Raw genomic sequence first — 14973 nt, forward strand, 5'->3', positions numbered from 1 at the left:
CGAATCAGCCCAAGTCCACTGAGCCACCCTGGCATATCTCCCTTGGATATTAAAATGCCTCAAACGGGGCCCCTGACATCTACTCTGTCTTCTGTGATCCAAGCTCTATACTTCATCACAGGGTAAACATTCATTGGGGAAAATGGATTCTGTGAATGAAAATTGTCAAGGCCATAACCAGTGCAAAGACTAGAGACACCAATAGTAGCCAGCAAATGCACACTTAGGGGTTACCTCATTTAAAGACTTACATCTGCTTCTTGTATCTTTGCTCCATTCATTGAACCCCCAAATGCCTCAGCCTTGGCTTTAGCCTCAAGGGGGGATGGCGGTCAATGCAAATTTGACCACATGCTGAGCCCTGCCCACATCTCCGCAACTGGACTCTGCCTTGTGGTGGGGGGAGGGGGGAAGCAAAGAGCAGGGGTTGCTTTCTGGTGTGAGAAGCAACACTCCTCTAGCTTCTTTGGGTGCCAAGAATTCCAAGGCCTGAGGCAACTTTATCTTCCCCTTTCCCTTCCTTCAATGGCTTTCTACCTTTCCCATAGCAGAAACTATTGTTCAGATATCTTCAGCCCAGTATATGAAGTTGATGAAAACAAGAGTTCTTTTCATTGAGGCCCAGAGTCCTGGTCCCCCCACTGACCTCCTCCCTAGAGCCTTCCTGACGTCCCAGCACCCAAGGTCTTTCTCCTCCACACTCCTTGGCTTTGCCACATTGTCTGTGTCAATGATTTCCAAGTCCACCATCTACCACCTTCTGCTGTTTGCTGTTTCCCTTACATAAGGCTTCTAAGTTCCTCAAGAATACCTCAGGGGACCCACAGAGGACACACACACACCACCTACGCTGCCCTGAGGGCTGGGTTCTGACCTGCTGAGAACCCTGAGCCAGGAGGCAGCAATGTCCTCTCTTTCTCTCCTCGGGCCTCACTCAATAAGACCCGTCATGGCGGAGGGAAGACCCTCCAATGCTTGCCCCACCTGAAGGCTCCAGAAGGTTAGTTTCTCTCAGATTCCCAGCCCCTCTTGAGTCACCACAAAGACCCCTCTGAAACAGGAACAGAACCAGAGTCTTCAGAAGAGGCCAGACCCAGGCAACCCCAAGGTCAGTGGCTTGAAACTTGGGCCCCATGCTGACTACCTGGGGAACTTGTTAACAAAGCAGATTTCCAGGTCCCCTCCCAGAGATCATGGGACATGTGGCTGCAAGGGACCAAGAAGACCCTGGCCACATCCAGATGATTCTGCTCTCACTCGTTTTTTAAGTTGCAGAGCCCTCCCACAGGGTTATGGGGGAAAGATCAACTCTTCCCTCCCCTTGCTGGAAGAGCCTCTGAGAACCATTTATTTTGGTTCACATTCTTGCTCAGGTCCAGTCCAGGGCTCACTCCACACAGAAGCAAGCCCTTCTGCAGGGTGGCATGTCCAGGGCCCCATGGCCAGTGATGCCTCAGTGGGGTGGGGACCAGGGGAGTCTCTGAGGGCACTGCTGAACATCGGTCAGTCACGGGGGCAGCAGGACTCCAGAGGGCACTGGGCACAGGGCAGCAGGTGGAAGGATGAGGGGCTGGATGCATTTGTGGGAGGAGTAGCAGACATTCTGAATCATTCCAAAAGGCAGAATTCGAATCAGCAGGTTGAATTGCAAAGAAGGATATTTTAGCTCACTAAAAGCTCATTTCTAGTGGCTAAGGCTACCCAACAAGGAATGGGATGCTCTAGGGGAAGTGAGTTTGCCATCCCTAGAGACATGTCAGCAGCCACCATGTGCCAGGACGCTGTGGAGAAAACACCAGAGGCAAGAGAATGTGAGAACACTAAAGGTCCTTTTCAATCTGCAGTTCCATGACATTTGACCTGGAAAGGCATCCCTGCAGACCCTGGAGGGAAGACAGGAGTTAAAGGAGGCCTCTCAGAGGATGGGGGAGGTACCCTAGGCCTGTGCGGGCGAGGCCGAGGGCTTTGGGAACACACAGCATCCCTGTGCTGGGAAAGTGCAGAGAAGCAGAGCATCGGGGCTGACGAAGGCAGTGTGGAGTCAGCCAAGGGTCAGGGGTCAAGAGACCAGACAGAGCTGGGGTGAAAGGGGCTTCTAGGCCTTTCTGGTTGAGGCCGTGCCAGGGATCAGGTGAACACAGTGCAGGAGGAAGTCAAGGCTGGCACAACGGCAGATGGTCTTCTAACCTCTGAGAACTTTCAATGTCAAAATGGGGCCCTGGGTCCCCATGTAACAGGCTGGGTAAGAGTAGGATCCCTGAGTGTCAGATGTCCTTTGACTACACTATGGGAGGGGCACACCTCACAACTGTTTTTTAAAAGGTCCCGCAGAGTGACAATGAGGCTGATTAAGCTACTGCTGTCCCTCTTTCTCTTTTTCTTTCTTTCTTTCTTTCTTTCTTTCTTTCTTTCTTTCTTTCTTTCTTTCTTTCTTTCTTTCTTTCTTTCTTTCTTTCTTTCCTTCCTTCCTTCCTTCCTTCCTTCCTTCCTTCCTTCCTTCCTTCCTTCCTTCCTTCTTTCTTTCTTTCTTTCTTTCTTTCTTTCTTTCTTTCTTTCTTTTTTAACATCTCCTCTTTTAGCAGAACCACGGTCTATCTAACTTGCCATTTTCCAAACAAGACCAAGGACCCATGCCAACCCTCGGTTGCAGCTAAGTACATATATCGATGAAAGACCAAGCTGAGTAAAAGTAGGGCTTCCTTCGCTCCCGTCTGGACAACCGTCCGCACTCTGCCTCAGACCTTCCTCCCCCAGAGCCGAGTGAAAGCCTCACAATTTCCCACAATTAGAATTTCAGGGAGCGCACACCATGATTTGGGTGGCAAGTGGATTTTGACAGGCTGAATCCACCCCTTGGGTCTGGTGATCACAGGTGAGAGAGTCAAACGCACACAGATGAAATGCGCTGCCCTCCTGGTAACAGGAACTTGGCGATAACGGGGAGAGGTGAAGGGCCAGTAAAAATCCCTGCCCTGCCCGGAGGCCAGAAGGGATCAAGATGATGAGAAAAAAAGCGTTGACAGAAGATGACCAGGGCTGACCCAGGTTTTAGGGAAAACTCGACTAAACTTTCACATAGGCCTTGCAGCTCTCAAGGCTCAGCTTGTCCTTGAAGTCACCTGATTCACACAATGGCCACTGGTACAGGCAGGGCAGGGACTGCTGACACTCTCCTTTACAGATGAGGAAACCAGGGCTCAGACGGCTACCCGGTACGAGACCCAAATCTGGGGGTCTTTCCAGAAAACCTCACGGCCTCTCGTACTCCATGCCAGGGGTCAGCACACGTGTTTTGTAAGGTGACGGATAGTAAATATTTTAGTCTGTACAGGGCACTTGGTCTTTTGTCTCAACTGCTCAACTCTACCAAATGTGTCAACAAAGCAGCCATACACAATCTATGTATAAACACATGAGCATCACTGTGTTCCAATAAAACTTTATGAACGCAGACATTTAAATTATATATAACTTTCCTGGGTACTGAATTATTATTCTTGTTTTGATTTTTTTCAACCTTTTAAAAATGGAAAAACCTTTTTTAGCTCCAAGTCCACAGTAAGACAGGAGGCAGGCAGTGTTTGGCCCACGGGCCACAGCTGGCCACCCCGTGCCCTAAGCTCTCATGCTCTCCGGCACCGTTCTGTGTGTTTCTGGGCTGAGGACTGTGGCCAATCAGCGCTCTGTGGCCTGGAACGAGAGCAGAGCTGCCTGGCATGGGGGTGGTCAACTGCTGGTCACAGGAAGATCACGGCACTTCCTAACCACTAGCTAAGTAGTCAAGGTTCCAAAGATTGGGGAGCGATTGCCCTTTCTCTGAGCAGAGGGGGTGAGAAGGAACACATCCCATGCCTAGTGTGGACAGGCAGGGCCAGCCTTCCCTACTTCCCTGATGCTGTGTACTTGAGCTGGGCCTAAAGTTCCTGAGTCCGGGGAAGGTGGGGACAGATGGAAGCACCAGTTCTTCAACTTTAGGCATTGTGCCTTCAACTCATTGCCTCACTGAGAGCAAGCAAGGAGCAGAGACAGGAAGAAGGGGAAAGTCAAGTTGGAGGAGGAGCTAGGCAGGAGTTCAGCACCCTTCCTGAGCAGGCATGGGAGGGACACGGCCTCCTATAGGATCACAGGAATTGTATTCCAGCCAAGGCTGGCCTATGGTTTGCCCATCTGGCACGTTATCTGTTATGAAACTCTCCCCAGAACTGAATTATCTCTGGCCTTTCAGCAGGATTAACATTAGCCCACACGGCCTCTCTGTGCACACGAGAAAAAAGGATCCTTTCTTCAAGATACTTTGCTTCCATCTGTGGAATAATTGTCATAATAAATGTAAAAACCTACAACCTCTATGATATGCAAACTGTCTCCTTACACAGACATGCTTGTGCAGTGCACAACTTGTACCACGGAACCCAGCAACCCAAGCTCTCGGACAGAATCCTTCTTCTACTAAAGGTCAGTGTGAGCTCTGAGAGGCCAGGCTAACTTGAGCACTGATCTGAAAGGTGTACAATAAAGGATATAGACCAGGAATTAGGTTAATCACACGGTGCCTTCCAAAAACAGAAGTGGGCTGAAGTCCTCTGCAGGCGGAGTTAGTTGCAGCTAAAGATGCATTGCCTGCCTCAGGTCCCAAGCGGAGGGTAGTCTGTGTCCTTCTTGCCCTGCTCAGGAAGTATACAAGCCCAGCTTTGCCCCCTCTTTTTCTCTCTCTGCCAGCCCCATGGAAGGGGCACAGGCTGCTCCCGCCAAACAGGAAATCTGTCCCCTGCAGGCCAGACGGAAGCTGCCTGCGTGGGCTTCCAGAAAAGGCAGGCAATGGCAGGCCTCAGCTGCCTCCTGCGGCTGGTGTGCCAGCCACCCCCACAGCCTCCCCACACTGTCTGGAACAGTCAGCTCGTGGCAGCGACGAGACATATCTCCACAGAGCCACCTCGGGGGCGGGGAGAGGCACACCCATGAGGGGGCTGCAACCCCCAAGTCTTGGTACTGCATGCACGGCTGAGCCGGGCTGGATGCTCACCTCGCCCATGACAACAGAAATCAAGCAAACACTGTCAAAAAGCCTCCATCTCTCTTGCTGAGGAAGGGACCAGCCCACACCCACCATCGTTTGAGCCTCAGAGAAAGAAGCTCACGTGGTCCAGGCTTTTTTAGGAAGCAGAGAATCATGAATGAACTGGTGGCAAACTGACTTACGGAGTTACTTTCCCTTGCCTTTCACCCATTCTCAGATCCTGTGTAATTAAATCGTGGCTTTATTTATTTTGGCGGGTGAGGGGTGGGGAGGAGGTTGGAAGGAGGTTGACTGGACTTGATCTTACACTACGCCCAAACCTGCAATGGCTCACACCCTGACACCCATCACTTCTGCTCACTGAGAGCCAGATGCAGAGAAGTGAGATATCATGGGTGCTTCGTGGGAAGAGAAATTCAGTGGGGCTGCCCTGTGGGGGTGGGAAATGAGAGGAAATGTTCTCCCCCCGCCAGGGGCAGACTACCCAAGCCTGCCCAGGTATGGGCAGGTGGTGGTCAGAGGAACCAAAGTATGAACAGCAATGCCACATGCCGGGAGCTGGGTCACAGCCACTGACAGATGACCCCCAAATGTTTCCCCTTCCCTCAGGTCAAGAGGCTTGAATCTCTCACCCAGATTCACCCTATTCTTCAAATAGGACTGGAACTTTTCTGCTTTCTCACCCTGGCAGCCTTTTCACACACATCCACTTATCAAAATAATAATAAGAGCCTCTGATGGTTACTGAGGGCCTACCATGGGGCAATCACACCTATTATCTCATTGAATCCTCAGTATAACAGACCCTATTGCTACTAATGTCATCTTCCCATCCACTGATGAGGCAGTGGAAGCAGGAGGTTAAGAGAATTTACCAAGTTAGAAAGGGTGAAGCCCAGATCTAGACTTGAGGGCCTAGACAAGAAGGTTCTCTCTTAGCTGTCATTTCGCCCACTCTGCCATGGTCGGGGGTCTAGCTTAAACCTCACCTGCCAAGCCTGCAGGGCTCTACTCCAGAACTCCTGGGGCCTGTGTCATTTACTTGACACTTAACATGTGCTCCAACAGGCCATGGGTGGACTTTAGCTGAGCCTGGTCACACAAAAACATTAAAACATCACTTAGTCATTAAACAGTTGCTCATGGGAGGTAATCAAAAAACACCACTCTACCCCTTGATCTACCCCCAAATAAATATATAGCTAGTATATTTTCCTAAGGAAATGTTCACAGTAAGCCTGATGCTCTCAGGTGTTGAAGCACAGTATAGAGTGGATAAGCTTTCACTCCTTTCAGTCCATCATGCTCACCCCCCTCATCTAATTCATTGCCAAGCCCGCAAGCTATTTCCATAGGCCCTTCAGTCACTCTCCTTGGCTTGCACACCTGCTGCTCTGCGGAAGAGCCTTCCCTTCCACCTGCACCCCAGCCTCCTTGGCTCCATTTCTTCCCTTTCCAACCCAGATTCCACTCCACTGCTGGAGTTTATCCTCCCGTAGGGCTATGAAGCCAGCACTTCTCATAAGCGCATGGAGGGACCAGCGAGTCCATGCAGCCTTCCTGGAAGCAGGCAAGTGATATTTGTCAAAAGTATTAACATTCTGCAAACCCCCTGAACCAACGATTCAATTGACTGGGAAATAATTGTGTTTGAGATTACCGATAAAGATGTCTGTCACAGTACTGCTAATAAAAAATTAAGAACAACCTAAAACTATCCAAAATCAGGACTTGCTGGGGTGAATTACGACTATTCACACATTTATGGACTACCATGCAGTCATTTAAAATGATGGTTTAAAACATTATTCAATGATAAAATATAGCGCTAAGTGAAAAAACCTGGTCACAGAATTGACTATAATATCATAACATTTAAGCTAATATGTAGTGTTTAATACATTCATGCACAAAAAAAGAACAGGAAGGAAATTTACCAAAATGTTAACTGGAGTGTCTCCAAGGTTAGCCTACACTATGTTCAAGTTCAAGGCTCTGGGTCTACTCTTGGCTCCATCATTCATATGCTAAATAACCTCTTTGTGTTTGTTTCTTTTATCTATAAAATGGAAATAATAATAACACCTCCTTCCTGGAGGTGTTGTGAAGATTAGATAGATGATGGATAGATAGATAGATAGATAGATAGATAGATAGGAAGGAAGAAATGATGCCCAATAAAAATTAGCTATTATCATTGGGTGAGGCTATTACAGAAGTTTTTATTATTTTTTTCTTGCTTATTTGTATTTAAAAAAATTTTTTTACAACAGCTATATTTTTCCCTTGTAATTGAAAACTAAAGGTTGAAGTCACCCAGAGTCAGTGCTTGAATAAATCAAGCTCTCTGTCATCCAGAGGAGCTGTTGAGAACTCTTGCTAGTCTGCAGGACAGACACACCTAAAGAAAATCCATGCACACAATAGACACTCTTACACCCTCAGGCTGATTTTGGCACCAGGAACCTCTGAGCTGGTCAAAGTGGCTGTAAGGCTGGAGGGAGGGTTGAGGTTGGATGGGAGAAGAAAACAACAGACACAGTGGCTGTCAGGTGGCCATCCAGCCCCAGGCAGGTGGGAACCTCTTCTTGACTCTCAATGGGCTCATACTGGCCAATGCTTAAAGCTCTGGGGAGAGGTCAGGTAGAAAACCACAGGTGGCTAGAATGAACACCAACAGCTGGATCAGGACTGACGCAATGTCTGTATCATAAATTCAGATTTTCATGCATGCAAAAGCAGCACTGAGGAAGTACTGTTTTAACAAACAGAAGAAAACAAAGGTTTTCTAAACACCTATTTAAAAATTGAAATAACCAAGTATAGGCCAAATATACTATTTCGTGTATTCCCCAAATGTCCTGGATGCTGGGTTAAAGGACAAAGTGACTGGCAGTGGTCCCAGCAGGATGGGGTTGGGGGGCAGGAAACCTGAGGCCACAGCGAAGCCGTGAGTCAGAGGGCCTATTTCCAGCTGTGTGAATCAGATACTGTGCCATCGGAGCCCATCAGGTCTGCAAGTGTCCTCATTATATTTGAAAGCCTAGCAAATTCCTTCTCAACTCCGAAGTCTTAACTTGGATATCACCTCCTTTATGAAGCCCTCCTGATTCACCCTTCCTCCATGCTCCCATTGGATTCCATTAGTCATCCTCACTTAGAACCTTCTATCCCCTTGCACTCTGATTACTTATTGGCCTGACTCTCCCCTTTATAATCTAGGCCCCTGCATATTTACCCTGGGCACAGACAGGGTCTGGTGCATAGAAGATTCCCAATAAATACCCACTGGATCACTGAATGACACTGGAGGAGCATGAGCTGGCATCATGAGTCCAGGATACCAAGAGCGGATCACTTAATTCCTCTGAGCTTCCATTTTCTCCTCTATAAAATGGAGGTGGAGTAGAGAAGGTCCCTTTTGGTCCTGAAATTCTCTGATGCTCTTCATTGGGGCCTCATTCAAAGCAGTTCTCTTCTTCCCACTCTTTCCGGAGATGATTTTCTGCAATGCTACGTGGGAACAGATGGGGTGGGCAGGAAGCTGCTGTGAAGTTCAGAGGAGGCGAGTGCTGCAGGGCTGGCCCAGCTTTCCCCACCCGGAAGCCCTCACCCAGCGCTGTGAGTCCGTGAAGCCAGGACCACCTTGTAGGGTTCTTAGAAACAACAACCCTTAGAAGCACCTGCAGCAGCTACAGCGAGGCCCTGGATAACATTGAGCTGGTGGGTTAAGGGGAAATATTAGGGAGAGGGAAGAGGATGCTTCCTGCAGACTTCAACTGCAGTCAAGGTCGTGAGCCTATTTCCAGTTGTCTAGATGAGCCTGCCAGATTCTAGAGGCAGAGATCCTGGCACTGAGTGGCTCCCAAGTTCTTTCTGATTCTGAGAGGCCAGATTCCTGGGTCTGTGCATCTCAGCGTCAGACCAAGCCCGAGTGTAGGGGAAGATAACAGGGAAGCACCAGAATATCAATAACTGCACCAACCACCATGATTCTTGTGTCATTTACTGAGCATTTACTCTGTGCCCAGCACTGCAGTAAGTCCTTGATGTTTATTACCCCAATTAATCAGCTCAACCACTTCATGAGTGGGAATTAATGTTGTTCCCTATTTTACAGATGAGGAAATAGAGGCAAAGTGCCTAAAGCATCAGCTCATGCTTGCCTGACTGGTAGAGTGATCAGGTTTTGATCACAAAGAATAAGATCCAGAGAATGAGCTCATAGGGAGGAGGTGGACACTATACAGAAGAATAGAAAGTTAGGGGCGGGGGTGGGGTGGGAATTAAGTGGGAAAAGTGTATCCACAGCATAAGGGACAGCAAGCACCAATAGCCAATCTCCTTTTGCCCTGTGGAGGAGGGCTACTCCCAAAGGGTCGTGAAGGTAAATATTCAACTAATCCTAAAAAGACCCAAGAGGCCAACTAGTGTGCCCATGCCATAGAGGCAGAAACTGAAGCTAGGAGAGGAACTGAGACCTGAGAACTCTGGGTGTATACTCCTAGGTGCTTTGTGATACAGAGAGCCATATTTTTAAGTTAATGATGTAATTACTCTCTGGCATTATCAGTAGAATCTGGGAACGAGTCAGGCCCATTGGTTTATATGGCAGAGCCCTCATGATGGGATGGGTGGGGTAGGACAAAATGGTGGCTGAACTACAACCCAAAATGCCGGCTTAACTACAACCTGGAAAGATGGCTGACGTCAAACCAGAGAGCCAAAAGGGTGGGCTTTATCTGCATAGCAACCTGAGCCCAAGGAGAACCACCAATGATATATTGCCGCTTTGTTCAAAGGGGACCAATCCCCAGCTCCCACGAAAAGAGCCAACCAAATAAAACCCCGCCATATTCCCTGCTTGGGTGAGACTTCCCCAGTCCCACTCTGTGGACTGGGGAACCTCGCCCAGGTGTGCAAACCCCAATAAATCTCTATACTGCCTAACTTTGTGGCTGATCGGCATTTCTTCCTCAGCAGAGCCTAAGAAAACCTTTCAGGGAGTTTTTTGCATCAACCACCCAAGATCCTTTCAATTTGCATTTGCTTTTGCGCCATGCAGTCCTCTGGAAGGTCCACAATCCACTGCAGGTAGCGACTTTGCACATGCCCCTCATACATGAACACAATCCCTTTTTGGCCCTGTCCTTTCTTCAAATGCACCCTGGGCACCATGCCCAACACGGTCTTGCTAAGACCAGCCACACATCTGGAGCTGTGTGATAATCCCTGTGCAGCACCGCATGGGCGGCAATGAAAGTGTCCCCCAGTCACCTGACGAAGTAACCAGGAGTGAAAACAGTGATTGTGTGGGACAAACACAGCCCCGCTTCCACCTCTTCCCGCAAGGCTCCCAGCAGCTTGCGGCCCCAGCATTAGCTATCTCATTTGGTACAGTTCTCTTTTCTCCAACAACCAGCCCCTCAGTCTCTTTGGAGCATAACCTAAAACTGGCTGCAGCCATATTTATTATCAATCCACCAAAGAAGACAAATGCTTCTTAGAAGAATGCTTATCCCTAAGGAGGCCTGAGGAGCAGTTCCCAGCTGAGAGCAGAGAAACAGGACCCACAGCGAACTGGGCCCTTCTGAGAGCAAGGCCCTCTCTGCTGTTGGCAGAGTCTGGGTCTGAATCATCGATGAGCTGTTGTGCCTGGGAAGTGACAGCCCTGGGGTGTGAACAGCCCCCAGGCCAGCTGGAACTCAGCTCTTGGCTTCGGAGGCCTGTCTCTTTGCCAACTTGGCAGAGCTTTCCCAGAGCAGTGCGGTGTGGGCTCAGTACTAATTTAAGCCACGTGACCATCTCAATGCTTTTCAAGGTGGGAGGGTTTGTGGGTTGGCGCTGGGATGGGGACAATTACTTGGCCAGAAGGCAGGAAATGATATCATATCGGCAGTGAGAAGGCCAGGCAGGGTCTTCCCTAAACAGATCTAACCCATACGTCTCTACCAGGGGACTGCCCCTGGCCCAAGCTCCTTCAAGACCCAATCCTGGGTCATTTCAAATCTACCCAGAGAGATTACACCATCTTATCCTGCCTTGTCTGACTCATATATCACCCCCACCTTCTCCCTTCCATCCCCCCATCCTTCATTATTGCCCCCACCCCCAGACTCAGGAGTGTGCTCGGAGCCTCCCCAGGGCCAGAGAGGACTCAGTAGTCCTGTGCTCTCAGCCTGTGAAACTTGCAGAGTGCTCGTCAGTGGCACCTGGGCACCTTGCCCCATGAACATCACTCCAAAAGTGACAGCATCAAGGTTGGGGGAGTGAAATTAGCAAAGCCAGGCAAGAGGGATGAGAAGACACTTAGCTAGCAAAATATCAGAGAAAGCCAGTGCAATGAGGGACCTCAGAGAACATCCGGTGCAACCTTCTGGTGAGATGAGGAACAACCCGGAGAGGACAAGTAATTTACCCAAGACACACAGTGATCGAGGGACAAGTCAGCTCTCCTCCCCCCAGTAGAGCCTGTTCCATCCAGCTCTGTGCTAGTCTTCACGGGTAGGTGTGTCTACACGTGACCCCCCACCACAGCCACATGATCTGTTTCTTATGAATCTTCACCCAAGTCCCTAAGTCCCAATGACCACAGTGGCAGGTACCAGTGAAAGTGCTATCCTCAGAGGAACCTGCACGTGGCTGAGGAGACCAGACAGACACATATTAAGTAGTTAGCAGCCAAAAAAGGCAAACAGTGGTCCCTGAGATCTGGTGTTTCTCAGCTACGCTCCACCCCATCAGCCACGGTGGCTCATTCAGGCGGTGATTCAGCCAGAGCAAGTCTGAGTCTCCGGGAGCAGGATGAAAAGTTTCTCTTCTCTGCCCAGGAGATTCCTTGCCCATCCCTGACTACAGTTAGGGCCACAGGGGCCACATGGAGAGTCACCCTGCTACCGTGAATGGCATAGACTCCAATTTCTCTGGAGTTTGCTAGGGCAGGGGAAGCCGAGATATGGGGGCAGCTGTTGCTTCCCAGAGAGGCTGGGGGCCCTAAACCTGATGGTCTGGGTGGCCTGCAGAGAACTGAAGGGGAGGATAAAAGAGAGCAGATGAGGGGGAGAGGCACTGGCCCTGACGTTGCCCCAGACCCTGGCATATGTATTGATGGAGGCTTTCTCTCTTAGTGACTTGAGACAGAAGTCTGGGAGCAAAGAGAACCCACCCAGGCAGTGGCCGGGAAAGCCCCCAGGGCTCCGGGGACAGAGCCCCACTAGGTCCCTGCTAGGCTTGATGGGACCCCCAGAAACTGCCATCAGCAGTCTGGCTTCTGCTCCACAGTCCGGGTGTGGGTGGCAGAGGGTCTCATCCTGTCCCTGAGGCCTCACGGGTCCCTCAAAACCTTCTCGTGGGAGAAGAGTGTTCAGAGCTGCCACCTGCCAGAAACTGGAGCCCACACGACCTGAGCAAACAGGTGGAGAAAAGGAAGCTGCTAGCCCGAGACGAGGCAACAGGAGGGTAAGAGGTGGTCTCTGCGTGCTCCCCTCAATCTTTGTAGCCGGTGCAAAGTGGGGATACGAATAGGCCTTACCTCCTAGGGGTGCTCTGGATTTTAAATAAGGTACCAGTTATAAACTGTATGCACACAAAGACACAGGCTACAGGAGTATTTTGTTCAAAGGTCATATAGCTAGTAGATGGCATTGTTGGGATTTGAACCTAGGACTCTGTGACTTCAGAGATGGAGCTCTGAACCATGAAGGCCTCTACCTTCTTTATGGGTGCCTAGTATTATGGCAATCTGTGTCCTCCACTGGGCTGCAAGTACCTTGGGAATAAGGAACATGTCCTTATCCCAGACCCAGCATCTAGGAGCACCTCAGGGGATCATCACCAACGGCAGCTGTTAGTGCTGATGGGTCAATTCGAGGCCTGGAGACAGCGCTTAGACTCTGGCCAGGGGCTGCCATCTGAGTGCAGATGTCAGTGTAGCTGCTCTGCTCCTCTGGGTTCGGGGCTGTCGAGAGGGTGGGCCGTTCCAGATGGGAAGGAAGAAATCCTCCAGGAAGGAAGTCAGGCATTCGCAGTAATGGGGGAAATGCCAAGAGGCAGATGGCAAGAGAGAAAATCCACTCCACTTCTGGTGCAGTTTGGAAGCCAAGACAGTGTTCCCAGGGATAACTGATGAGGTTATGCTAAAAAAGTGGCTACCAACCTTCCCCGGGCCCCAGAAGGTGCCAGGACCCCCGATACGCACTCTAAGAGGGAGACAGGCACAGGGACAGCTGCTAACTCCCTGTTAATGCGCATGTATGTCTGAGATTCTTAATCATGACGTGTGGTGCTTGCCTGGACCAGCCCACTGAGACGTGGGGAGGGAGCCAGCTAGTCAAGACTGGGGCACCGGCTCCTGCTCACTCGTGCGGGGATGAGTCAGGAGGATCCAGGGGGTTCTGCCAGCAGCCCGAAGTCTTTGGCAGGAACTGAGGACCTCGGCTGCAAGCTGCATTTTCACCTTTGCTTCCAGGTGAGTAAGAGCCCTTCGACTGCAGAGTCAGTATGGCGCACTGTCACTGTTAAAAATAGTTCATGAATGTTTAGGATGCACTAAAAGAAGTATGACATCAAGAAGCCCTAAATAACCAAAGCAGTCTTTAAAAAGAAGAACAAAGTTGAAAGTCTCACACATCCTGATTTCAAAACTTCCTACAAAGCTACTATAATCGAACACTATGGTACTGGCATCAGGGCAGACATGTAGACCAATGGAGCAAAATACAGAGCCCAGGAAAAACCCTCATGTAAATGCTCAAGCGATTTTCAACAAGAGTGCCAAGGTCGTTCAGTGGGTGAAGGACAGTCTTTTCAACAAATGATTCTGAGAAAACTGGATATCTACATGCAAAAGAGTTAAATTTAAACTTACTTATATCATATAAAAAGTATCTCAAAATGGATCCACGATCTAGAGATAAGAGCTAAAATCAAAACACTCAAGAAGAAAACTCTTATCATGGGACAAAAGCTTTATGACACTGGACTTGGCAATGATTTTTTGGATATGACACCAATAGCACAGGCAGCAAAAAAAAATGAGATGAACTTGATTTCATAAAAAATAAAAACTTTTCTGCACCAACACAAACCATCAACAGAGTAAAAAGACAGCCCATGGGATAGGAGAAAATATTTGTAAATCATATGTGTGATAAAGGGTTAATATCCATAAATACATTCTGGATACACACCTACAACTTGTCAACAATGATAACAAATGATCAAAAAGGCCTTGGGTGCCTGGCCAGGTTGCTCACTTGGTTGGAACATCATCCTGATACATCACGATTACAGTTTCTATCCCTGGGCAGGCTACATACAAGAATTAACCAATAAGCCCTGCTGGTGTAGCTTAGTGGATTGAGCACAGGCCTGCAAACCAAAGGAGTGAGGTTCGATTCCCAGTCAGGGCACATGCCTGGGTTGCAGGCCAGTTCCCAGGAGGGAATGCATGAAAGGCAACCATACATTGATATTTCTCTACCTCTCTCCTTCCTTTCCCCTCTAAAAGATAAATAAATAAAATCTTTAAAAAAAGAATTAACCACTGAATGCATAACTAAGTGAAACCACAAATCTCTCTTGCTCTCACTCTCTCTCATCAATAAATTTTTAAGAAATTTTTGAAAAGGATGTGGATGGACATATCTCCCACGAAAATACACAAATGACCCATAAGCACATGAAGAGATGCTCAGCATCACTATCATTATGAAAATGCAAACCAAAACCACAAGGAGATGCCACTTCACACCTATTAGGCTGGCTGTCATTTTAACACAATAGGAAATCACAAGTACTAATGAGTAAGCAGAGAAACCGGAACCTTTGTATGTTGCCAGTGGGAAGACGGAATGATGCAGCTGCTGCAGAAAACGGTGTGGCGGGTCCTCGGAAAGTGAAACACAGAATTACCGTGCAACCCGGTAATTCCACTTTGGGGTGTAAACTCAAAAAAA

At 49.0% G+C, this 14973-nt stretch overlaps 1 protein-coding gene across 2 annotated transcripts in view; it reads right to left on the reverse strand.

The window, feature by feature from the left end:
- Positions 1-14973, reverse strand: part of LOXHD1 (lipoxygenase homology PLAT domains 1) — a 132999-nt gene that overhangs the window by 101666 nt on the left and 16360 nt on the right. The window lies entirely within an intron of this gene.

This window comes from Artibeus jamaicensis, unplaced genomic scaffold (genome assembly GCF_021234435.1).
Source record: "Artibeus jamaicensis isolate MK-2021 breed Jamaican fruit bat unplaced genomic scaffold, CSHL_Jam_final contig_354, whole genome shotgun sequence".
In the NCBI taxonomy this organism is placed as follows: Eukaryota; Metazoa; Chordata; class Mammalia; order Chiroptera; family Phyllostomidae; genus Artibeus; species Artibeus jamaicensis.